The following is a 23,843-nucleotide window of genomic DNA, read 5'->3' as shown; positions in this document are numbered from 1 at the left end:
TCTACCTTCGAGTTACACCCCGAGCCTGATTTTGCTTTTTATTTGGAAACAGGGTCTCCCTAGGGTGATGAGAGTCTCATTACTGCTGAGGCTGTCCTCAAACCTGAGATCTTCCTGTCTCAGCCTCCCGAGTACTGGGATTAGAGGCCTGCACCACCACGCCGCTCAGATTGGATCTTGGGTGAGGTACAACTCTGAGCTTCAGAGTGCAAAAAGCTTCTCTGAGACTCTGCCTCCGGTTCCTGCGGGGCAACACTGGAAGCTGGGGCAATACTGGAAGCTGGTCGCATGGTAGCTCTGTTTCTTGTTATTTATTTATTTTTTGAGGGTCTGGGGATGGAACCCAGGATCATTCAACCTCCGAGCCACACCCCCCAGTCCTATTTTATTTTTCTTTATTTTGAAATAGGCTCTCACTTGAGTTGCAAAGAGGCTCATTAAATAGCTGAGGCTGTCTGTGGACCACAATCCTCTGATATCAGCCTCCCAAATGCTGGGATTACAAGCGGGCGGCCTCCACGCTTGGCTTGTTCTGTTTATTTTTTGATGGCGCCTGCACCACTTTCAAGCCCTCCAGCATCGCCCGGGGCTCCACACTCTTTCCAGGCTCCTTGGCCACGCCTGATGTGTTCTGGCCGGCCATTTTTGCATCCTCTGTGGGGGATGAGCTCTTCCAGTGCTCCGCTCAGTTTTAAGCTGGCCACGTGGTTTCCGTTGTTGGTGGTAGCGGTCCTCGTGAGGCGCTGGCTTGCACGACTATTTTTCTTACTGCTGTGTTGATGGTCTTTTCACTCTGTTAGATGTTTCTTTTCTAATTTGCCTGTTTTTTTTTTTTTTTTTGGTTTTTGTGGCCAGAGTTCTTAGTCTTTTTTTAATTTTTTTTAAATTTTTTGGTACTAGGGATTAAAACCCAGGGGCATTCTACCTCTGAGCTATACCTCCGGCCCTTTTTATCTTGAAACAGGGTTTCACCAAGTTGCCAGGGCCTTGCTAAGTTTGCTGAGGCTGGCTTTGAACCTGTGATCCTCCTGTCTTAGCCTCCCAAGTACTGGGATAATGGGCGTGCGCCCCCACGTCCGCCTGCTCTTGGTGTCCTATTCAAGGAATCATGGCCACAGTCAACGACGCAAAGCTTTACCTCGTGTTTTCTTTCAGGAGTTCTACAGTTTGAGCGCGTGCGTTCCCTTTGGGTCTTTGATCTATTTTGAGTTACTTTGGTATAAGCACCAGATGAGGGTACGACGCCATGCTTTTGCGTGGAATCACTGCCCTTTGCCCGCTGACTGGCCTTGGCACCTGTGTGAGAAATCACTGGGCCATGCACGTGACCTTTAAGATGGCCTCGGCGTGTGGGGGCGGCCGGAGCCCGCCCCCTGCTGGGCAGCAAAGTCAGCATCCCGAGTGACCAGGCGGGTCCAGTCTCTGCCCCCGCCCCTATTTATTTATTTATTTATTTATTTGTTTGTTTATTTTAGTGGTACTGGGGGTGGAACCCAGGGGCTTTTCTGCCTCTGGGCTATACTCCCAGGCCTATTTTATATTTTACTTGGAAATAGGGTCTCACTAAGTTGCTGAGAGCCTCACTAAGTAGCTGAGGCTGGCTTCGAACCTGTACGATCCTCCTATCTCAGCCTCCCAGGCGCTGGGATTACAAGCCTGCGTCACCACGCCCGGCTGCGGGCCCTTGGTCCACTGGGCACATCTGCCTCCCTGAGGGTGTCAGTCTCCTTTCCCAGTGTGTGAGGCCCAGGCAGATGGACGCTGGGGTCCCAGTGCGACAAGAGCCAGCAAGGTGTTTCTGTGGGGCACGTACTTTCCCGGCCCTTCCAGCCAGGTGGAGAGGGCTTGTTCTTGCCCAGGACCTTTCAGGACCCGGCTTGCAGCCCAGCAAACAGAGCAGAGACGGGCCACCCAGCGGCTCCACTCCAGGCCAGCGGGCCAGCCCACTCTGAATGTCCCAGGTGTGGCTGCGTGCTGCGGCCTCAGCACTGCTGGCAGGAGGCTGGCTGGTGGCGACCTCCTGTTACCCTCGGGGCCTCTTGGCCCCCGAGGAAATAGGTCACGACTGCTTCAAGGGGAACAGGGACTATGCAGAGAGGCACTGGCGCAGGGCTCACTGAGCCCGCGTCCACACAAGGCATCTGTGCGGGAGGCCAAGGCAGGCCTCGTTGTGCTGACCCCTCATCCCCTGACCGTGACCGTGACTCTGACCTCCCAGACTCGGCACAGTGCTCACCACACGCCCACCCAAGGCCTTCCCCAGAAGGAGGCACCATGACTGTGGGCAAGTGACAGCCCTGTGGCCTGTCTCCCTCCTGGGGCTGGGTGGCCGCCCTCGGGGCCGCTGTGGTTCTGCAGGGCCTCCTCTGCAGCTCGGGCTGTGCAGGGCCGGCCTGACAGAGCCCCTGCTCCACCGAAGGACTGTGGCTCAGGAGAGCATGGGAGGAGCTGAGCTGGGTGGAGCGCCCTCTGCAGGCCTGGGGAGAGGTTACTGGGAGCTCCTGTTTAGGGAAGTGGTCCTTGCGGCCATATCTGGGCTGGGGTCCTGGAGGGCAGGTTCTGAGAGCGAGACCACCATTTCATCTGAACATTTGGTGACCCAAAGAAGCTGTTTGTGTATTCACTCAACAAACACTGGTGGAGCCCTGCATGGCCACCACGGGGCCTGGGGTTGCAAGGTGGCAGTCCCGTCTCCGCTCCTTCGAGCAAGACCCATGTCTGGCTAGAGAGTCTCTCCTGTGTCCGAGGAGGGAGGCGTCAAGTGGCACCCCTTGAGGGCCTTCTGCTCCAGGGGACCCTTCTGAATACTCTCACTTCTCTCAGGGCTGCACCCCCTCAAAGATTATGCCTGTTAAACCAACGGCATTATTAAGTAATTAGTTTTTAACTTTTTAATTAATCAAAGGTTAATTATGAGTGATATCTCCAATTAGAGTTTCTGATCTGCACCGGATAGCTGAGCCCCCCATGAGTTCCCTCAAGGCCAGCTAGGGAGTTGGACTTTGGGGTGTGTTTGGAATCCCCCAGGGACCTCAAGGGCCCTTTTGCTAGGGAAGGTGTGGCCCGCAGCAAGGGGCAGCAGAGGGAGCTTGGGGTGACCTGAGCCAGGCCAAGCATCCTCTCCCATGGGTCCTCGCAGTGGGGCCTGGTCCTGGAAGGCAGGTGCTTGGTAGACGGATGTCTGGGGAGAGAGGATTCCCTGCTGGCGTCAGAGTCTTCTCCAGGTAGTTCTGGATCTGGGGCCCAGCCTCCAAGACCTGCTGGGCAGGTAGAGGGGGCCCTGAGCACCTCTGCCCAGCGCTTTCCCCCCCAACTGCCCTACCAGCAAGGTGCCAGGCCAGCCCAGGCCACCGCCTCTGTAGAGCACCACTACCTGCAGGCACTTGGATGGCCGGGGCAGTCCTCAGCTGAGCCTGGCTATCATGTCGGGGGGACTTTGGGGTCTGGCGGGTCCACTCAGGCCAGCCTGGATGCCTGCTGTGGCCAGGGCTCCCCCAGGCCACCTATGATGAGCAGGAGGAGGCTGTAGCTCAGGGACTGGGTGCGACCCCCTGTCTGCTGGCCACTGGAGTGCGTACCTCAGCCCCTTGTACAGCCAGGGCCTCCTGGGGCCCTCAGGCAAACAGACCTGCCGGGGGTCTGGGTGGTGTGCGGCTTGCAGGACAGGCCCTCAGGGAAGGGCAGGCGGGGTGCTCACGGAGTCCCAGTGTGCAGCTGGCTTTCTCTGCTGCCACAGACAGACCCCACCTGTCTGCCACAGGGGAGGGGCGGCTGGCCCTACCACGCCCAGGGTTCCCTGGCTCCTTTGGGCTCTGATTTTGGGACTGGTCACAGGGTGGTGCCTATGGGCTCAACTCTGTCCTGTAAGCAGATCCTACCTGGGCTGGACTGCTTTCCCCCTCCAGCCTCAGTTTCCCCATAAAAGGGGAGGTGCACCTGCCTCTGGGGCTGAGTGCATGAGCCCTGGGGGCTGGCAGGGTCTGGGCTGCATCGTGGCCCCCCTGTACTGTGTGCGTGCTTTCGGGGGGAGGGCAGGGATTTTACTTTTGAGTTACTGATGGTCCTTTCATATGTTTTTCATATGAGTTCATATGTTTTTGCTGCTTACTCAAAGTGACAGCTCTCTCTCTTGTGGACATAAAAACGCTCTTCAGGGTGGGGGAGGGGTGGGGAAGGAGAAAAGTGTTTTCTTGTTGTGGGCTCTCAGCTCTCTGATAGGCCATAGAAAATACCTGACAGTCCACCAGGGGAGAGCGGTTCCTTTGGCTTGGAGCCCGTCCCCGTTGACGCAGGGAATCCGTTAAGCGTTATCGGTGCGTGTCAATGCCCAGGAGTCTGTCAGGTTCCCTCCTGAGAACGGGCTCTGGTCAGGAATGATAAGGAGGAGGGTGGACACCTGAAGGGAGGGTCTGGAGCCCTGCAGAAGAGAGGAGTGTGGGTCTCCAGCAGGTGCCGGGCGGGGCGGAGGCTCAGCTGGAGGAGGAAAGCTGGGCAGGCGGGCCTGGGGGACACAGAGCCCCGTGGAGGGCGGCCTCACCCTCTGGAGTGAGCTTTGTGGGTGGCATAATTATGAAGCACTGGGCTTTGTCCTCGGGTTGTTGAATGAGGACTCCTGGGCACAGAGAGCTCAGGCCGTGCGGGGTCGGCCTCTTCCTCTCCACTTCTGACCCCGTCTGTCCCGGGCCCGCATCAGGAGGCACCTGTGCCCCGCGCTTCCCATGGCTGACGTAAGAAGGGGAGACTGTGTTTTCCATCTCCCCGCCTTCCAAGGTGCTGCTCAGGGCAGGGGCAGAGCTTCCTGGGACGTGGGGTACCCAGAAGGTCTCCCAGGCGCCTCTTTCCCACCACGACGGCCATGATGTGCAGCTCCGGGGCACTGTTCCCTCCGGGCTCGCCACCGTTGCCTGGGAGGTCTGTTATTTTTTTATTTTGCAGTACTGGGGATGGAACCCAGGGGCATTCTACCTTTGAGCTGTACCCCAGCCCTATTTTTTATTCTTTATTTTGAAATAGGGTCTCACTGCTGGGCGTGGTGGCGCATGCTTGTAATCCCCGCGCTTGGGAGGCTAAGACAGGAGGATCGCACAGGTTCAAAGCCAGCCTCAGCTACTTAGTGAGGCTCTCAGCAACTTAGTGAGACCCTGTTTCCAAATAAAATATAAAATAGGTCTGGAGGTAGAAAGCCTCTGGTTTCCACCCCTAGTACCACCACCCCCCCCCAAAAAAAAAAAGAAAAAGAAATAGGGTCTCACTGAGTTGCAGAGGGCCTCACTAAGTCTGCGAACCATGATCCTCCTGCCTCAGCCTCCTGAATGCTGGGATTACCCCGTGTGCCACCATGCCCAGCTCAGCTCTGTTCTTCTGTGTCTCCTGACATCTTCTTCCAGGGTGGACCCTGCACAGAAGGACCCCTTCCTTCCAGGAAGCATGGTCCTCTGGTGGCAGCCATGTTCCAGCGGTTCCAGCCTTGAGGAGAGAAAGGGATGGTCCTTCTAGCCGCTCTGTCTCTGGGCCTCGGTTTCTGATCCCGGGGGTGGGGCCTGCTTGGCAGGTGGGGACCGCCTCCTGTCCCCTCTTTCCCAGCTGAGGGGCGGACCTAGGGTGGGGCCGGACCTCGTTTGGTCGGGGATGCCAGGCAAGGACAGATCTGAGAGGTGGAGATTCCCAGGGCAGGCAGGCAGGGCCTCGAAGGGCAAAGCAGTGACCATGCGGTGGCCTTTGGGGACCCTGGCTGGGGTGTGCTGATGCTCAGAAATGGCGCTGCCTGGATTTGGGGGTCTGACTTCCTCTGCCTTTCTTCCTCCTCTTTGCCCCTCTCCTGAACCCGAGTACTTAGGTGCTGGCAGCAGGATGCCCAGGCCTCCTCCGCCGGCCTCCCCAGCGCCTGCCATGTCGGGATTGCCATGACTGCCTTTCTCTTTCTTATTTTCAGCCTGGTTGTTTGAGATCTCATCCGACTCGCATTTATTTACAAAGGTCTGCACGAGAAGGCCGGGCTTGATTTACGAGGTTGGTGGCAGCGGCCAAGGAGTGCCAGCATCCCCCTCCAGGGCCCATAAATCAGCTTTGATCCCCAGGGGCCTTTGCCCCGGAGTCGGCTCCATGGAGCTCCCCAACCTGCTTGCTCAGGCTTGGGTCTCGCTGAACAAGCTGGTAGACAGTCCGCCCCGCTCCACTTGGCTCGGCTCAGGCACCTGTCTTCCTGTGGGCATGCAGGCAGGGCCAGGTCAACCTCGGGCAGCTGCGGGTGCGGTGGGTGGCATCTAGGATGAGCTGGCATGATGCTCCCCCATTGTCAGGGAGGACAGTGATGGCGAGGCCAGCATGTGGTCTCTGGTTGCCGGGGAAAACTGTGTCCAGGATAGGCCAGCATGGCGGTGCCTGTTGCCGGGGAAGACGGTATTCCTCAAGGTGCAGCTGCCTGGATTCATTGGTCCGGGCAGCCAAGGGGTTGGCGGGATCTATCCCTCCCCCACCTCCTTCCCTCCCTCCCTCTCCCTCTCCTTCTCCCTCTCCCTCTCCCTCTCTCCCCTCTCTCCCCTCTCTCCCCTCTCTCCCCTCTCTCCCCTCTCTCCCCTCTCTCCCCTCTCTCCCGCTCTCCCCTCTCTCTCTTGCCATACTGGGGATGGAACCCAGGGACATTTTACCTCCAAGCTACACCCCCAGTCCTATTTTTTATTTTTTATTTTGAAACAGGGTCTCACTGAGTTGCAAAGGGCCTCGCTACATAGCTGAGGCTGTCTGTGAACCGCCATCCTCCTGTGTCAGCCTCCCCAATGCTGGGCTTACAAGCATGCGCCACCATGCCCCGCCAGGGTTTCACCTTCTTTGATGGAGTGAGGATGGGTTTGAAGTGCCCTGGCCCCTGTGCCTGGCGGGGGTTGGGCACGGGATGGGGGTCTCTTTCCCTGCTCCTTTGGGGACCATTTTGAGCCCTGTTGGGGGAGGTGGGGTGCGATAGCTTTTGACTCTGTCGCTGTTGTGGTACTGTTGTGATGCCCTAGGCCAGGTGGGCTTATAAAGAACAGACATCTTTGTGGCTCTGGCCTGGAGACCGGAAGTGCAGATGGTGAGGCATCTGCTGGGCACCTGGCGAGGTCTCCTCCGTGTCAGAAGGTGGAGCAAGGCCTCCCGGGGCGGAAGGTGCTGAGCCAGGCGGTGGGCCGGGCCCCCGTATCAGCAGTGCTTCCTGATCTCTCTGGCCAACACTGTGCGGTGTTAAGTGTCTCCCCAGAAGCTTTGGTGACTGGGTCAGAGCACAGCGGTGCGTATGTCCAAGGCCAGGCCGGCCCTCCCTGCAAACTAGCCGCCGCAGCCCAAGACAGGCCCAGGGTGGGTGAACTCTCGGGGTCCCTGCTCTTACAGGTTTTGATGTTTCCCAGTTCTTGGGGGGTTGGGGGTCCCCAAAGTGTCCCAACCACTGTGGCCTGGATGGGGCCCCGGCTGCAGGCTTGGCACCCCTGAGACACCAGGGTCCGCCTGGCTTTGAACCCCGGCCACCTGACCCGGGCATGTGGGAGGCTGCCTGTGCCGCCACCCAGAGTGCTGGTGACCTGTCCCTCCTGCCAGTTCTGAGACAGCTGGTGCAGGGCAGTAGAGTAGGGCTGTGCCCAGCACAGGGTCTGTGTCCACCAAGACCAGGCCTGGGGGTCATTTGTGGTGATGGGGACGGGAGCAGGTGGTCAGGGAGTTCCGGACCTAGGGCCCGAGCCTGCTTTCCTGCCCAGAGCGAGCGCCTGCCGCCCTGGGCGCGAATCCATTCTTTGCAGTGTCTGGGGCGGAGGGTGGAGGATTCCAGGTGCTTCCTACTTTGAATTTCATAGAATCCCCAGGACATAAACTCAGACACGAGGCCTTGATTGTCACTTTTATCAGCACATTAGAGCGGAGAGGATTTGAAAGGGAAGCCTCGGGATGGTTCTTTCGCTTTTCAAGCTCTGTGCTTCTAGAAAAAGCACTTTTCCTGTGTTCTCCGGCGGGGCGGCCCAGAGGAGTGGAGCTGTGTGGCTGAGCGCCAGCCTTGCTGGCGGTGGAGGCTGGGACGGCCTGCGCTGGGGCCGGGCGGCGCTCTGCAGCACCTGCCGAGCCTGTGCAGCCGTTCGTAAGTGGGTTGCTGAGCTTCGCAAGGAAGGCTGCTCAGACCTCCGTAAGGAGAACCTGCGACCCTCCGGTCTCAGCCTCCCAGGGACTGGGATTCCGGTATGTGCCACCATGCCCAGCTGGGTGGGGATTCCTTTTTTTTTTGCAGTACTGGGGATGGAACCCAGGGGCATTCTGCCTCCGAGCCACACCCCCTAGCCCTGTTTTTTATTCTTTATTTTGAAACAAGGTCTCTTTAAGTTGGGAGGGCCTCACTAAGTAGCTGAGGCTGCTGGCGAACCTGCAATCCTCCTGTCTCAGCCTCTCAAGTACTGGGATTACAGGCATGCACCACCATGCCCGGCTTGGGTGGTTATTCTTGAAGCAGAGTTTGGGTGCCCTCCTGGCAGCTCACCCATCTTCCCAGCCTCCCCATCTGGTGCAGGACTTCACTGTGTGTCCTCTCTGGCTGCTGGAGCAAAGGACTGCCCACGGGGCTCCCACGAAGTCTGTCCTCCCAGTTTTGTAGGCTGGAGGTCTGAGATAGAGTGTGTAGGACCATCTCCTCCGCTCACAGGGCCAAATTGCCCTGTCCTTACATCGCTGTGCCTCAGTACAGCTCCGTGTCCGAGTCTTCCCATCCAGGATGGGAAGGCTTGTCCTGGTGACCTCACCCTAACCTGCTTACCAGGAGGATGGGCCTGACCAGGCCCCGGCTGGCGCAGGGAGATGCAGCCCAGCTACTTGCATAAGAGGTGGCAGATGGGGAGGTGCAGGAGGGCGCCAGGGCTCGCTGGAGTTGGGGTGAATGTGTCTTGGGGGGTGGGCAACGCAAAGGGTCGGTGTTGTCTCTGGTCCTAAAGGCACGGGCTCCCCCTGCCCCAGTATGCCCGCACGGCCTCCTCATGCAGCCTCAGGTCAACGCTGGCACTTCCCGGGCACCTGCCACTGGGCCAGTGAGGGAGAAGGCCTGTTGTGCTGCTCAGAGGCCGGTCTACATCTGGGCTTGAGCAGGAGCCCTCTGACGCCGCGGCGCCTGGCCACGGGGATGCGCTGCAGAGCACTCCCACCACAGCCCAGGTAAACCGCGCGCCGTGGTTTCCCGCAAGCCTAACCCTTTCTTGGCTTGTATTTTCTTCTATTTCCTAATGGAAACAAAACAAAACTAAACAGAAGGGGCATACCATATGCCATTTATGTGGCTCTCCAGCCTTCCTCCCGAATCACAGCGCTGGAGTGGTGGACCGTGGGAGAGAGCGCTGATGAAGCCCAGGCGGAACGGAAGCGAGGCTCGCAGGAAGGCAGCCACGCGACGCAGCGCCGGGCAATGCCAGCTGCTTGTGCTGCGGTCCACCTGTGTCCAGAATTTCTCTTTTATAGAAATATTAGCATGGTGGCTAGCAAAGGAGGCAAAAAAGCAGAGACGGCTGGTCCTTCTGGGCTGCTCTTGCCGGCATGTAGAAAGCCGACGTTCGCTCTTTTAGTAACAGCTTTATTGAAGTGTGTAAATCACATCCCATGGAGTCCTCTTTCCTCCTTCCCTCTCCCTCTCCCTCTCCCCCCCCGCCCCCCCATGGGGATGGAACCCAGGGGCATTCTACCTCCAAGCTATACCCCCAGCACTATTTTTTATTCTTTATTCTTTATTTGGAAACAAGGGCTCACTAAGTTTCCGAGGGCCTCACTAAGTAGCTGAGGCTGGCTGCGAACCTTGACCCTCCCGTCTCAGCCTCCCAAGTACTGGGATTACAAGCGTGCGCCACCACGCCTGGCTTACACCCTCTTAAAGTGTACAGTTCAGGGAATATTTAGCATACTCACCAGGCTGTGCATCCATTGCTAATCCCAGAACATCCTCCTCATCCCCCATAGAAGCTGCAAGCCACACCCCTCCCTCCACTTCTCCAGCCCCGGCCACTGATGAAGCCTTTCCTGGGTCCGTGGATCTCCCTGCAGGTTCCACAGGGAGCACACTGCTTGTTTCGTGTCTCCTTAAAGAGCTTAGAAGGTCTTCTGATTGCTAAAGCCCGGCCCAGCTCGGATCCCATCCTTGGGGCTCTGGGTCGCGGCCCCATTGGAGTGCGCCTCTTCCTGAACTTCCTCTGAGCCCTTCCAGCGCTGTAGCTCAGCCCGCCCAGGGGCCTGGGCCTCTGCACTGGCACTGTCTGTGACTCAGTGTGGGGACCACTTGGGCGTCCAGGCAGGACCCCCCCACCTGCCCTCAGCCCACCCTATGTGATGGGTGGGTGGGGTGGGGGGTCACTGCAGGCTCACTACACACTGCAGTGAGTGTGCCTGGCCAGGGCTCCAGCGCTCACCTTCCCTGAGCCCCTGGCCCCTCGCTTACAAAATAAACAGAGGCCCCTGCAATCACAAGGCCACACGCCCCTGCCTGTGAGCCTGGGCAGCCTCCATCCCAAGAACAAGGCCTTCTGGCTCCACACCTGCCCTCCTCCTTGGCGGTCTATGTCGGGCTTAACCCCCATCCCTCCTCCATCCCTCCCTCAGGTGCCTCTGTCCTCTTCTGCTCTCTTTAACCCCTCCTCCCTCTGTCCTCCCTCTTCCCCAGCACCACACAGCCATTAGCCCTGCCGCCCCCCCCACCCCCCGCTTTCCCTCCCTCCCTAAGCAGGGCGCTGTTAGCCTTCCCTGCTATCTTTCCCCCTGGACAAGGATGCCAGGACTGGGAGACCTTTGTGTGGGGCACAGGGTGCGGGTGGGGCGGTGGGGCGGGAACAGATCTGCTGTCTGGTCTGGGCTCCTGTCCCTAAGGCCACATGTACATTCTCCACCTCTTCTTTGGCCTCTGCTGCAGCCCTTGGTCCCCGCAGGGCTGGTCCAGTGAGAGGTACTGACACTGCTGGGCAGGATCCATGGCGTGCCCGCATCCCATCCCAGCCATGAAGGGCCGGCTGAAGACTGCCTGGCTCAGCGCTCCAGGCCAGAGTCGCCCGAGTCCTGCAGGGTGCTCTCACCACGGCTGGGGCTGGAAGGAGTCTAGAGTCCAGCTGCACCCAAGCCTACGCCAGCCCCTGAGGTAGCCCTTCACCTGCCCAGGCACCCTGGCCTCCATTCATTCGTTTGTTTGTTTGTTTGTTTGTTTATTTATTTATTTATTTATTTATTTATTTATTTATGCAATGCTGAGATTGAACCCAGGGGCATTCCACTTCCAAGATATACCCCAGCCCTATTTAATTAATTAATTAATTAATTAATTAATTTTTGCAGTACTGAGGATGGAACCCAGGGCATTCTATTTCCAAGCTACACCCCAACCCTATCTTTTATTCTTTTATTTTTGAAACGGTCTCACTGAGTTGCAAAGGGCCTCACTAAGTAGTAGCAGAGGCTGTCTGCAAACTGCAGTCCTCCTGTCTTAGCCTCCCAAATGACGGTTTTACAAGCGTGCGCCACTATGCCCGGCTCTTATTTTTTATGTTTGAACAGAGTCTCACTGAGTTGCAGAGGGCCTCACTAAGTAGCTGAGGCTGGCTGTGGACCTGCGACACCTCCTGCCTGGTGTCGGCCACCCCAGTATTGAGATCACAAGTATGTACCACCACACCCTGCTACAGTATAACTACCATCTTACCCATGCATAAGTGCATGACTCCGTGTCCTTAGTACATCACGGTATGTGCAGTGCCACATCGTCCACCCTCAGAACTCCTGTCCTGCAAGATTAAAACTCTGTCCCCACGAAGCACTTACTGTCCAGTCCCTGGCTCTGATGTCCCTGGGTGCTGGGGTCTGGGTGGATTTCTGGGGATCTCCAGCAAGGGTGCATGGGGCTCCTGGAACCTCCTGGGAGGTGCGTGGGGTAGATATGTGTATATTAGGGGGCCCCAGAGGGCTTAGGACATCTGGCCTGAGGCCCTGGGGGACAGTTGTTTTGGAGAGGTGGGTTTCTCTGGGGGTAGACGTCCTCCCCGTGGGAAGCCTGGCTTCTGTGACGCCTCCTCCTGGATCTGCTGCAATTCAAGCCACTGTGTCCTCCATGCAGGTGCTGCCCCACTGTCCTGGCCTGGGTCATGTCTGCCTGCAGCAGTCAGGCTCTGCGAGAATCCCTGTGGCACCGTGGAGGGGGAGAGGTCCTTCCTGTGCCTGTGCCTGGCAGGTGGCCCTGCCCAGCCCCTGGAGGGACGCATGACTTCCCCGAGTGCCTGAGCCCAGGGACCCCTCTCAGGTCGAATGCCACCCCCTGGAGTCCCCTGAGTGCCCCAGCAGGGACTGGATGAGGTGGCCATGCCTGGTGCGGAGTGGTGGGTACGCACTTTGGGAAGGGATCGTGCCAGTGCCTCGCCTCGCCTTGGGGAAGGGCTGCCTGGTGACATGTCTCCCCCGTCCTCTTAGGACCATGTGGAAAGTGTGCCCAGCAGTAGTGAGCTCCTGGAGACCCATGGTCAGGTGCCACGGGACTGAAGCGCACTGTGGTCCTGTAGGAAACTGCGCCCTCCCTCTTGCAAAGAGCTCAGAAGCAGTGCACTTTGCTGAACCATAGTGGCTCATTGATGTGACAGGGGCTTCTGAGCATCCAGATCCTGAAATCGCAGCAGGGAGCCGCAGTGGGCGGCACAGGCTCCGCCGTTTAGCCAGCCGTGACCGCGCAGATGGCCGCGGGGGGCCGCGCCGCCCCAGCTGATGGGCTCACGGGTTTGGAAGAATCGCAGGAGACTGTGGAGCGAAGGAAAGCACTGGTTCAGAAAAGGTTGCACATTTTGATGAATACGGATTGTGCCTTCCATTCTCTGGAGAGAAACGTCCGGAAGGGCCCAAATTATCTTGACTGCCTGTCACCCTGGCTTCAGAGGCGGAGGCAACGGACCTGGAGTCTTTGGCGCTGTGGGCAAGAGAGGCAGGCTGTGGACAGCCTTGGGGACTTCTCGGGCCGTGGGTGCTCACCTGACCCCAGGTCCCTGGGGTCTGCCTGCCCACCTGTGCACCCCTGGCTGTTGTGCCTGGCATGTGCCAGGGTTCCCCCTGAGCCATCTGCTTTGGCAGTGGGTCTGGAGCACTGTGTTTCTGAGGGAATAAAGCTGTTTCAATGCTTCTAGGATTTTTTTTTTTTTGGTGGTACTGAATGTGGAACCCAGGGGATTTTCTATCTCCGGGCTCTACTCCCAGACTATTTTATATTTTATTTGGGAACAGGTTCTCACTAAGTTGCTGAGCGCCTCACTCAGTAGCTGAGGCTGGCTTCGATCCTCCTGTCTCAGCCTCCCAAGCGCGGGGATTACAACTGTGAGCCACCACGCCCTAGGATTTTAAAACCAAGCTACAATGTTTTTTTATAAGTAAACTCATAGTTGAAGTGTCCCATCCACATAGAGAAGGCACCACAGGCCCACGCCCCGGAGGCCGGCTCCTGGTAGGAGAGCCAGTCCCCGCACAGGAGCGCCCCCACCTCCAGCGGCACTGCCTCTGCTCCCAGGGCGCTGCGTGCAGCCAAGAGCAGCCGCCGATGCTGCCCAGGACCTGGGTGTGTGCGCAAGGCGAGTGTGTGCGTTGGTGTGTCTGTGTGCGTGGCCGGTGTACGGCGAGTGTGCGAGTGTGTGGTTGTGTACACCTGAGCTACTTTGTATGCGTGGGCTCGTATTGTGTGGGTTTGGTTTGGTTCTGGCGCCAGCACTGCAGAGTTTACCGTTGACTTTGGGATCTCTCTCCTTGGTGTGGAAGGTTGCTAGAATCCACCTAAGTTCAGCTGTCCATGAGCTGCGGGCCTCCGGTACCTGGATCCGGGAGCCTTCTGCTGGATCACCTGTCTGATGCTATAGCCAGGTTTTGCGGAGCTCACTACCCCAGACTACATTCCCTCCCGGGCGCTTGCAGCCTGCTAGTGCTGCTGGGAAGGGGCACCCCGCAGCAAATGAGTGGTTCTTCTTGTCGCCACATTGTTGCAATATGTTCTTGTAAATATTTTAGTGCCTGCACTTCCTCGGCAGCCGGCTCCTGCTCCCGGTGCCTGGCCCTGCGTCCTGTGTGTCGCAAGGCTCATGGCACGCTGAGTCCGTCCCAGTGGGTGATGTCCATGTGTCTGCCTTCCCACTGACTGTGTAGCGTGTCTCTGTCAATTACTAGGACTCTCTTCGAATTACCAGGAGAGCGTAAAACGAGCGGGTGATGGGGCCATCTGCTCGCGGGGCTGCGCGTGGACGTCCAGCCTTCTGCGGGCTCAGGAGGGCGGGATCCTAGGGATCAGCAGGGCGGGCGGGCATGGGATGGACCCTGGAGGTCGCTCCTGGGAAGGGGGCACCGTGTCCCTGACACAGGGTGAGTGTGGGTCCCTCCTGAACCCAGAGCCTCAGGGCGTCTGGGGAGAGCCGCAGACACATCTGGGCAGGTGTGACAGCCATCCTGCTCCTTCACCTGATGCCTGTCCAGAGCCACCGCAGGGGCCCAGGCACTACTTACCCATCCTTATTCTTGAATTAGCTAAGGCACCAGTGTGTTCCAGGGGCCGGGCGTTGTTGACCTTCAACTTTGAACTAGTGTCCTCTGTTACCGTGACTAAGTGCTGTGATCTAGGCGCCACAACAGAGAAAAGCTTATTCTGTTAAGAATTATGAAATCAAGGCGTCGACGGACAGTCCTTCCTGCCTCTTCCCGCTCTGCGTGCTCCTCGGCTGGAGGTGACCTCAGTACCCTTGGCCTCCTTCCCAGGGCCTCTCTTCTCTGCAGCCCCTTCTCTTCTTAAAAGGGCACAGTTTCCAGGTATGGTGGGCCAGGGCTGTAATCCCAGTGCTTGGGAGGCTGAGACTTGAGGATCACAGGTTCAAGGCCAGCACACAGTAATTTAGACCCTGTTTCAAAATAAATAAAAAGGGCCAGGGGTTGAGCTCAATGTTAGCGAGCCCTTGACTTCAATCCCCAGTACTTGAAAAAATAAAAAGAATTTAGCAGGAAAGCTCTTATTTTCTCTGTCATCTTTAGAGGTATCTTCTGTTTATGGAAACTGATATCTGTTCCCCATTTACAGGAGTATTAGGAAAGAGTAAGCCCAGTGTGCAATCCCAGTACTTGGGAGGCTGAGGCAGGAGGAGCGTGAGTTTGAGGCTAGCCTCAGCAATTTAGCAAGACCCTGTTCCAAAATAAAAAATAGAAAGGGCCGGTCCCTATTCTACCCCTCCCTCCCGCCCCGTGTTTCCTCCCCCCTACTAAGAGGTCAGCAGTTCTTGGATAAGCGGCCTGCCTTACGCAGCAGGATCTCGTTTCTGCTCACCTTATTGCATCCGCAGCGGCTCTGTTTCCCAAAAGGTCCAGTGGTCCAAGGCTCCAGGAGGACCTGAGCCTCGGGTCACTCTCCGACCCAGTGCAGACCACAGTGAACTGTGACCTGCCCGCGTGAGGGGCACCCACGGGGCCGCCCTTCCAGCTCGCCAAGGCTGAGCACCGGGGCCGCCTGCCCGCCCGCCTGCCTGCCTGTGTCCTCTGCTGCAGGCCCCCAGCCTGGGCCCAACTTGCTCCTCCTGCTTCTCTGTTTAATAGCAGCCTTATCCTGGATCCTGGAGGGCTGTGCGGGGCTGGGCCTGCCTGTGTGCTCTGCTTCTGCCCAGCCCAGGGCCTGCCTGACCTCATCTGGCCTCCCCTGGACCTGCCCCTGCGGGGTGTGGCTTTGGCCCACCATGGCAGCCCAGCCAGGGCCCAGGACCCCACCACAAGAGCCCCCTGGTGGAGGCCGAGCTGCTGCCGCCCCCAGCCATGGCGCAGCCCCCTCTTAAACAGGCCACAGATCTTACAACAGCTCCTGATTTGCAGTGCAGCCGGGGTGATTGTGCCGGCCCCAGGTCCCTGGCCTAGCATCCCCATTCTTGACGGGGCGTCTACGACAGTCAGCGCCCCAGGGCAGCACGTTGGTAACCAGAAGGCGGCCATGCTCAGCTCGCATCGCCTCGGTTTCCCCTTCTGCATCCCAGGGCTCTTCTCTCCGTTCTCTTGGTCTGTCTCCTTCAGCGCCTTGGCGGGGATGTTGGCAGCTCCCCTTGTATTTTATCTTATTTTTTATTATTATTACTTTTTTGTAGTACTAAGGGTGGAACCCAGGGGCATTCTACCTCCGAGCTACACCTCCAGCCCTATTTTTTTTTTTTTTTTATTCTTTATTTTGAAACAGGCTCTCACTGACTTGCAAAGGGTCTCACTTAAGTAGCTGAGGCTGGCTGCAAACCGGGATCCTCCTGTCTCAGTCTCCCAAATGCTGGGATTACAAGCGTGCGCCACCATGCCCAGCCTATTTTTTATTCTTTATTTTGAAACAAGGTCTCACTGAGTTGCAAAGGGGCTCACTAAGTAGCTGAGGCTGTCCTCGAACCTTGATCCTCCTGTCTCAGCCTCCCAAATGCTGGAATTACAAGCGTGTGTCACCATGCCCGGCATGACTATTTTATACTTTATTTGGAAAGAGGGTCTCACTAAGTAGCTGAGTCTGGCTTTGAACCTGTGCGATCCTCCTGTCCCAGCCTCCAAGCCCTGGGATTACAAGTGTGCGCCACCACGCCCAGCTCCCCAGCCCTATTTTTTATTTTTTTCTTGAAACAGGGTCTCGTTAAATTGCAGAGGGCCTCACCGAGTAGCCAAGGCTAGCCACGAACCTGTGATCCTCCCATCTCAGCCTCCCAAGTCCTGGGATTATAAACGTGCACCCTCACGCCCAAGTAGGGATGGCCTTTTTCTTATCCACGCTCTTGCCGTTAGAGTCCAAAGTAGGTTTTTAAGCCCTACCTTCGGGTAGGAAAAGATCCCTAAAGTGGCCAGCAAAGGAGGAAGCATCTTAGGTAAGGTGGTTTGCTCAGAAGCCAACCATGGCATTCATCTCTGCCCACAACACAAGGCGCTGGCAGGAGGCCAGCGTGGCCCAGCGTCTTCTGACCCTTTCCTTCCCAGTTCCTAAGACGTACAAAGCGGCCGTCCCCAAGGTTTCCCGGCCAGAGTTTGGGTCCAGCTGTCCTTTTCAGGCCCGGGCCCCTTCCCTTAAGGGAGAGGGCTCTCACATCAGCTTGCTGATTGTAGGGAGGGATGGTACCAGGGAGCAGGGCGGCGGCCCTGCGCCAGCTCATCCACGGCCCGTCAGTGAGCGGGAATGTTGATCTGAGCCCCCACCCAGTACGACGGCCGTGGAGACACGGAGGAGGCCCAGGGACCAGACTCGAGGCCAGCCTCCGCTCTGGGGCGCAGTGTGGTGGGCCCCAGGCCTCGGAGGTGGGATCCCCACCACAGCTATGAAACCCTCGGGCCTGCCCTCTGCACTGGGGCAAGGCCACCGTCAGAGGTCCGCCTGCCTCCCTTCCCCCACCCCCCATCAGGAGGGATCGGGCAGGCCCCTCTGAGTCGGGGCTCATCTGTCTGTCCTCTGTCCATCTGTCCAGCGGGCAGCCAGCACCTAGGAGAGCACACGGCACAAGGTCCGCGGCTGCTGGTCCCCCAGGCTCCAGTGGCCGCACACCCTTGACCTCCAGGGTCTTGATCCAGACCGCTGAGCGCGAGGAAGTGTCGGGACGGGTCACTTGGGGGCCCGTCCCCTCTGGCCTGCCTGCTGCCTGTCCTTCTGAACATCTTTCCAGGAAGGGCGTCGGGGTCCCGAGAGTCTGGAGGCGCCTATCTCAGGGTGGACTCAAGTTAGAGGACAGAGGAAGGAGCCGCCACTGCTCCTTGTCCAGTGTCTCCGTTCCTGTGCAGGACGGAGTCAGACCGGCCATCCCGCCCTACCTCGCCTGCCCCATGGCCCCCAGCTCTGAGCCTCCAAGGACCCCTCCCCGGCAGCTCCCCCCAGCGCTGCTCCCAGTTGCCTGGATGCAGTGATGGCGATCTGTCCTGCCGCTCAGCCGGCTCGGGGCTCGCCCACCCTCCTGTGCCTGGCGTCAGGCACCGGCACCCGAGGCAGCGGTCGGCGGTGGGAGGAGGCTGTGTTCCCCCAACTTGAGCTTTGTTTTGCCGCCTCCTCAGTTGGCAAAGCTGCAGCCGCACGCGTTTCATAATTAATCACTCCTCGCCAGCCGCTCGTCATCCCAAAGGCACCAGCCTCGGTTTTCCTGACCTTGCTTTCGACTGGAAGAAAGGAACCACTGCGCGGCGGCTGGCCGGGCTGGGAAAGCAATTTGTAGCGACTCGCCCCTGAATACGCTGCACCCAGAGCCATAGATTCCCGGGGCAGATAGGTGAGTTTCCGGGCAACGTATTTAAATGAGTTTCATGATCACACCATTCAGCTGGCGCTGCCAGTGCGTTTCCAGATGCGTGGTAATGGCTGATAAGGAGGGTCTGCGCTCGGGCCAGGCCTGAGCGGTTCCTGCTTACTGATGCCTAACGATGGTGGGAGTTGGGGCCAGGAGGCTCTTCTGATCAGGAGCCTTCTCCAGCAAGCAGGGTTGGCAGAGGGCTCGCGGACCAGCTAGGGCTCACATCCTCGCCACGACGGCCCGTGACCCGTTTGAAGGCAGGCTGGACCCGTCGGGGCGTTCTTGGCTGTTCTGGGTCATTTCTGCCTGCTCGGAGCACCCCGGCGGAGCTTCCCAGTGGGAGGCAAGTGCTGTGCGGATCGAACAGGCTCTGCTGCCGTGCCTTCCACGGGAGACGCTCACGTCGGGAGCCGGGGTGGGCAGCGTGAGTGTGGGCGGCTCCCTGCATGCCTCACCCAGGCTGATGGCACTTTGCTACCCAGCACGAAGCTGTGGAACTCAGCCTCGGGGCAGGAAAGTGTCACAGACGAGACCTGCAGGTGGCCCCTTGATGTCCATACCCACCCATTGGGTGGACCTCAGTAACTGCAAGGGAGCCTGGGAGATGTGGCTTCGCTGGACCTGAGGAAGGAGCTTTGGTGCCTCTGGAGACCTTTGTGTGTCGTGAGGTGCAGGGGACGGAAACCTAGGCCTGGGTCGGGCAGCTCCGTTCCTAAGCTGGTCACTGCTGGGTGACCTGTGGCAAGGCCTCTGTTCCCTCTGGTCCCCAGTGTCTGCTCCTAATTAGTCCGGGAACAGTGTTTATGTCATCGCTAATCCCAGCGCTTAGCATGCAGCAGGTGCTTATGGGAGCCTCTGCTCTGAAACCTGGGAGCTTGAGGGGCAAGTTCTCCTCTCCTGCTGATCATCTATCCATCTTCTCGACTACCTACCCACCTGTCCACGTCTCTATCCACTTATCTACTGTCCGTCCGTCCGTCTGTCCACCCATCCCCCCACCTACCCACCTCTCCGCTCACCCACCTGCCCGCCCCTTCATTCTCAAAAGCCACCATCCTTTTGTTTCTCCACCCATCCATCCAAGTACCTCCTTACCCGGCCACTCGTCCACCTTTCCAGTGCTCTCCCGTCCCCCCACTACCCACCATCCACCCAGGCGCCATCCATCGACACACCAGTCTACCCACCCCCATCCACTTCCTGCCGTCCATCCACTCGTCTACCCGTCTGCCTACCTGTCTACCCATCACCCATCCACCCATCTATCCATCTGTCCCCCCACTCAGATATCTACCCAGCCATCTGTCTGTCATCCGCCTGTGTCCATCCACTTACGCACCTCTCCTTTGTTTACCCACACACCTGCTTGCCAAGTTGCTTCCACGGCCCGAGGCACCCGGGATGTAAAGTTGAAGGGCATGGCTTTGCGTGATCGTCCCATTCAAGTAGGTCCAGTCTCCGGCAGCGAAGGCCCCACAGTTCCTCAGAAGTGAGGGTCTCTGGCCCCAGTGAGTTGGGCACCAGGCTGGTGGTGCCGGCCACAGCGTGGTGAGTGCCACTGACCTGCGTTTCTGCCTCCAGGCCGGGGTCGGATCCCTTTGGTGGGAATGATGTGTTTTGATGGCAGGGGAGTTGGCATAGGGTGTGCAGATGGGGTGCAGGGTGTGCGTGGCACCAGTAGGCTCCATCAAGGGAAGGGGGCTTCGCCCGGGTGACCACTAGCATCCTACATGCTGTCTGTGTTTCTTTCAAGGAGCGCATGTTTTTAAAAGTGCGGTGGGGCCGGGCGTGGTGGCGCACGCTTGTAATCCCAGCATTCGGGAGGCTGAGACGGGAGGATCGCGGTTCGCATGGAACACATGCCTTTTACAGCCCAGGTACTCGTAGGATCAGAGACCCAGATCTCTCCTCACTGATGAGGCCCAACCCCCAGTGGCTTTCCAAATGACAGCTTCTTATCTCTTTTTGGGCATGTTGATTTGGGGGGAAGGTACTAAGAGATGGGGTCTGCCTTTCTCGATTTTTCTTATGGGCTCCTTTATGCAAAGCCGGCTCCAGTGGCCTGCTCCTAGGAGGCATGAGAACTTGGGCTGGTGACGGGGGCAGGTTGGGGGACAAGTGTCCGCCCCTTCTGCTGGGAGGAGGGTTGGTTTTGTCACAGCCCTTGGTGGAAGGGTTTCTTGGGCCTTCCTGTCCCTGGGGATATGTCCCTTAGGCTGCCTGCCCATCTCCCTTGCCTAGACAAGACTGTAAACCCGAAACTTATAGCCAGGCAGAAGGGGCCCGTCCCCAGCTCAGGGCGAGGGAGGAACTCTGTCAGTCTTGCTTGGCAGGGGACACTGACCCCCAGTGACAGGGGTCAGGAGCCTTGTGCTGGAGACAGCCCTCCCTGGGCCCCCACTGTTAGGGTTTACCTCGACTGCGTCTCTCCGCTGTGGCTGTTCCTGACCGTTTGCTGCCTGGTTCAAAGGCTCCGCGTCGTCTCGTGTGCCCCTTCGGGGCATCTCATCTTCAGGGTGTGCAGTCTGGACCTGTGCTGGCTTCTCTTCCGGCCCTAACTCAGTTTGCGGTGCTATCTGAGTGACTCAGTCCCTAGGGAGGGATACACATCCCGGCCACATGGGACTTTGACAATAAATCCTGGGTGCCTGAACCTCTGGGGCAGGGTGGGGTACGGTCCGCCTTCCGAAGCTCCCTCCTGGACGTGCAGAAGGCGCCCTGGCCGGGTGGGGCCAGACAAGGTTGTGAGCTGTGATCCAGACCCTGCCAGCTACCCGCCTCTGGGCTGGGCAGTGCGTGCCCTCTTCCTTTAGTACCCGCTGGGCATGGTGGCACAGGGGCCCGAGGCGGATGGTGCGGGCGGCTTCCCCAGCAGGGCTCTCCTCTTGGAGGGGGCCCGCTCTCTCCCGGTGCCACCCCAGCACACAGCATTCAGCTATGGGGAAGGGAGGACAGAGCTGGTGCGTGTGTGTGTGTGTGTGTGTGTGTGTGTAAATTCATTTGTTAACTGGGACGCAGCTGGTAAGAGGAAATAAAAGTTGGGAAAATGTCATCCTTTGACATTTATGTTCTCTAAGGAGTCCACAGGGGCCCTGGATCCGGAGGCCTTTGATCGTCTTTGAGAGCGCTGCCCTGGGGATACCGGCTCTCTCTCGTGGGTGTGGAGTGAGCCGTAGCCCAGGCACCCAGGGGCCCGCCTCCTCCTGAAGGGAGGTGTGTGCTCCTGGGCCTCATTCTTTAGGATGGCAGCCTTCATACGGGGCCGCCCGCCCTGAGTTTACCCACTACCCACAGCTCCTCGAGCGTCCCCTGTCTGCTCCCGCCAGCCCCTGCACTGGCCGTGGTCCTCCATGTTGGACCCTGCGATCTTCCCTTTCTGCACAGAGCGCAGCCAGGAAGTACACAGCGCTGGTGGATGGAAGTGTGGGATACCTCCCTCATAGCTGGCCAGAGCCGGCTGCTGGGCTCCTGCTCGCTGGGCACGGTAACCCCGTTTACAGGGCCAGGCCCTCCACAAACTGCTAGTGACAGCTTCTGTCTTGGGGCAAAGTGTTGCCTGCTCCAGGCAGAGAAACGATGCTGTCCTGGTACGTAAGACACGCGGGCGAGGCCCCACGCCCACCTGCCGCAGCCCCTCTGTCTTCTGGCTGGCAAACAAGTTTCATCCTGGGCCAGCGCTGACTGGTTGCTGGTTCTCCCTCAGGCCCCTGCCAGGGATTGTGGGCCTGTTTCTGGCTCACTGGGGAGGCGTGCGTCAGTTGATTAGCCATGTCTGCCTCGGGCGGGGGGTGGGAGAGGGGCAGCCCTTGTGCCCTATACTGGCTGAACCTTCATGGTCTAATGTTTCCAGCATTCTCCCAAGTAATTAAAGGGTGTGCAGAAGTATTGCTTTAGTTTTTATTCCTTTTAAATATTTAGAGCTCTTAAAAGCCAAACATAACACCGGAAACCAAGTTGTCCTTTGTTTGTGAAAGGGCCCTTGTCGCCCTCGATGGTGGGAGTCCGGCCGGGCTGCTGCCTAGTGTACTGACTGAGTCTCGTCTCAGGAAGCGACAGCAGCCCTGTGTGGCTGTGGCTGGGATTCCTGGCCTCCCCGAGCCCGGCCCTTCGAGGTGGAGCTCCCTACCAGAGAGGCTGCCTCCGCTTGGCCAGATGCGCCCGCACCCTGCGGGTGGAGCAGGGCCCTTTCCTGCAGCGTGCCTCCTCCCCTTCTGCATTTCACTGCCGGGAGCCCGACAGCCTCAAAGGAGGTCTAAGGATGCATGCCCGCCGGGCTCCGGGCAGCCCCCTAGGTGCCGTGCAGAGGTGCCGTGCACGGCAGGAAGGCTTGTGGGACTTGGTGCAATGATGCTCTCGGTACGTGCCCTCCGGGCTGTGTCCCAGGACAGCTGGGACAGGCAGAGGGTGTCTAAATGGAGCGAGAGGAGTCAGGGGCCATTTTCTTGTTTTCTGCTCCCCACTTGATATACATGTGTGTGTGTGCGCGCACACGCGCACACAGACACACACACACACACTGTATACACAGGATTTTGCAGTGCACGTGTGCACACACGTGTGTGCATGTAACTACATGTAAGGAACCAGTGCAGACAACTTCACATGTGAACTTGCACACGTGAACACACACACAGTGCATACACAGGAATTTGCAGTGCATGTGGGCACACACATGCATGCACATGTAATCACGTGCCAGGAACCTATGCATACAACCCCGCATGTGAACTTGCCCACATGTGAACACACACAAGCGTGCACGCACACACACACGAACACATACACTTCTGTCTCAAGGTTGAGATCTGCCCCTCTTCCCCAGCGCACGGCTTGGCTACTGTCTGTGTCCCATTAATCCCGCTGAATGAACTGTCAGCAGCTCCCTGTTCTGTCTTGCGTGTTCTGTCTTGCTCTATGCTCCTGGGTCAGACTCGGCCCTCTCCGCTGCCTCAGTGTCCCTGAATCCATCCCTGCATTGTCTTTTCTTCAGGCGGCTCGCTGCCTGTCCTTCTGAGCATCTTTTGAGGCTGGGAGATGGGGTCCTGTGTGTCTGGAGGCACCCTACCGGCTCACAGGGAGGGCAGCATTGAAGGGCGTGCCCAGTTCTCAGCACTCCTGTTTCGGCGGGTCTGGGGGGCTACAGTGACCCCATCCTGCCCCTCTGTACCCGCAGCCCTTCTGCACCCTGACCCCGCAGGGAGCCACACACCTCTTTAGATGTTACACGGAGTTCTGGGGCTTGAGCAGAAGCAAGCATACGCTGGGGCATTGGTGTCTGGGTGGTGGCCTGGCTGCTGTTTGAGTAGGGCGTCCCTGGACCTCTCTGGGGTTGCGTTTCCCTCTGAAAGGGATCGACACCTCCTGTGAACATACCTCCCGTGGTGTGGGGTGAGGCCTTTGTGAGTGTGACCTCGGCTCAGACCTGCAGCAGCCCCCCTGGATGGGGAAGCAGCTCTGTGGCTGGGGTGAGGAGTGAAGGGTGGCCACGTGAGCCGGCGTGCGCTCCTCCCCAGGCCCCGCTCTGGGACGAGGCGGCCCGCAGCAAATATTAGTGCAGCGAAATGACAGATTTGCACAATAAATGCAAAA

General features: G+C 58.4%; 1 protein-coding gene across 4 annotated transcripts in view; it reads left to right on the top strand.

Moving 5' to 3' along the window:
* The window catches only part of VAV2 (vav guanine nucleotide exchange factor 2), a gene marked incomplete at both ends in the record, with an annotated part of 148,408 nt that overhangs the window by 52,031 nt on the left and 72,534 nt on the right, over positions 1–23,843 (top strand). The window lies entirely within an intron of this gene.

This window comes from Muscardinus avellanarius (genome assembly GCF_963383645.1).
Source record: "Muscardinus avellanarius genome assembly, chromosome: 13".
Classification (NCBI taxonomy): domain Eukaryota; kingdom Metazoa; phylum Chordata; class Mammalia; order Rodentia; family Gliridae; genus Muscardinus; species Muscardinus avellanarius.
This window is presented reverse-complemented; position numbering and strand designations above follow the sequence as displayed.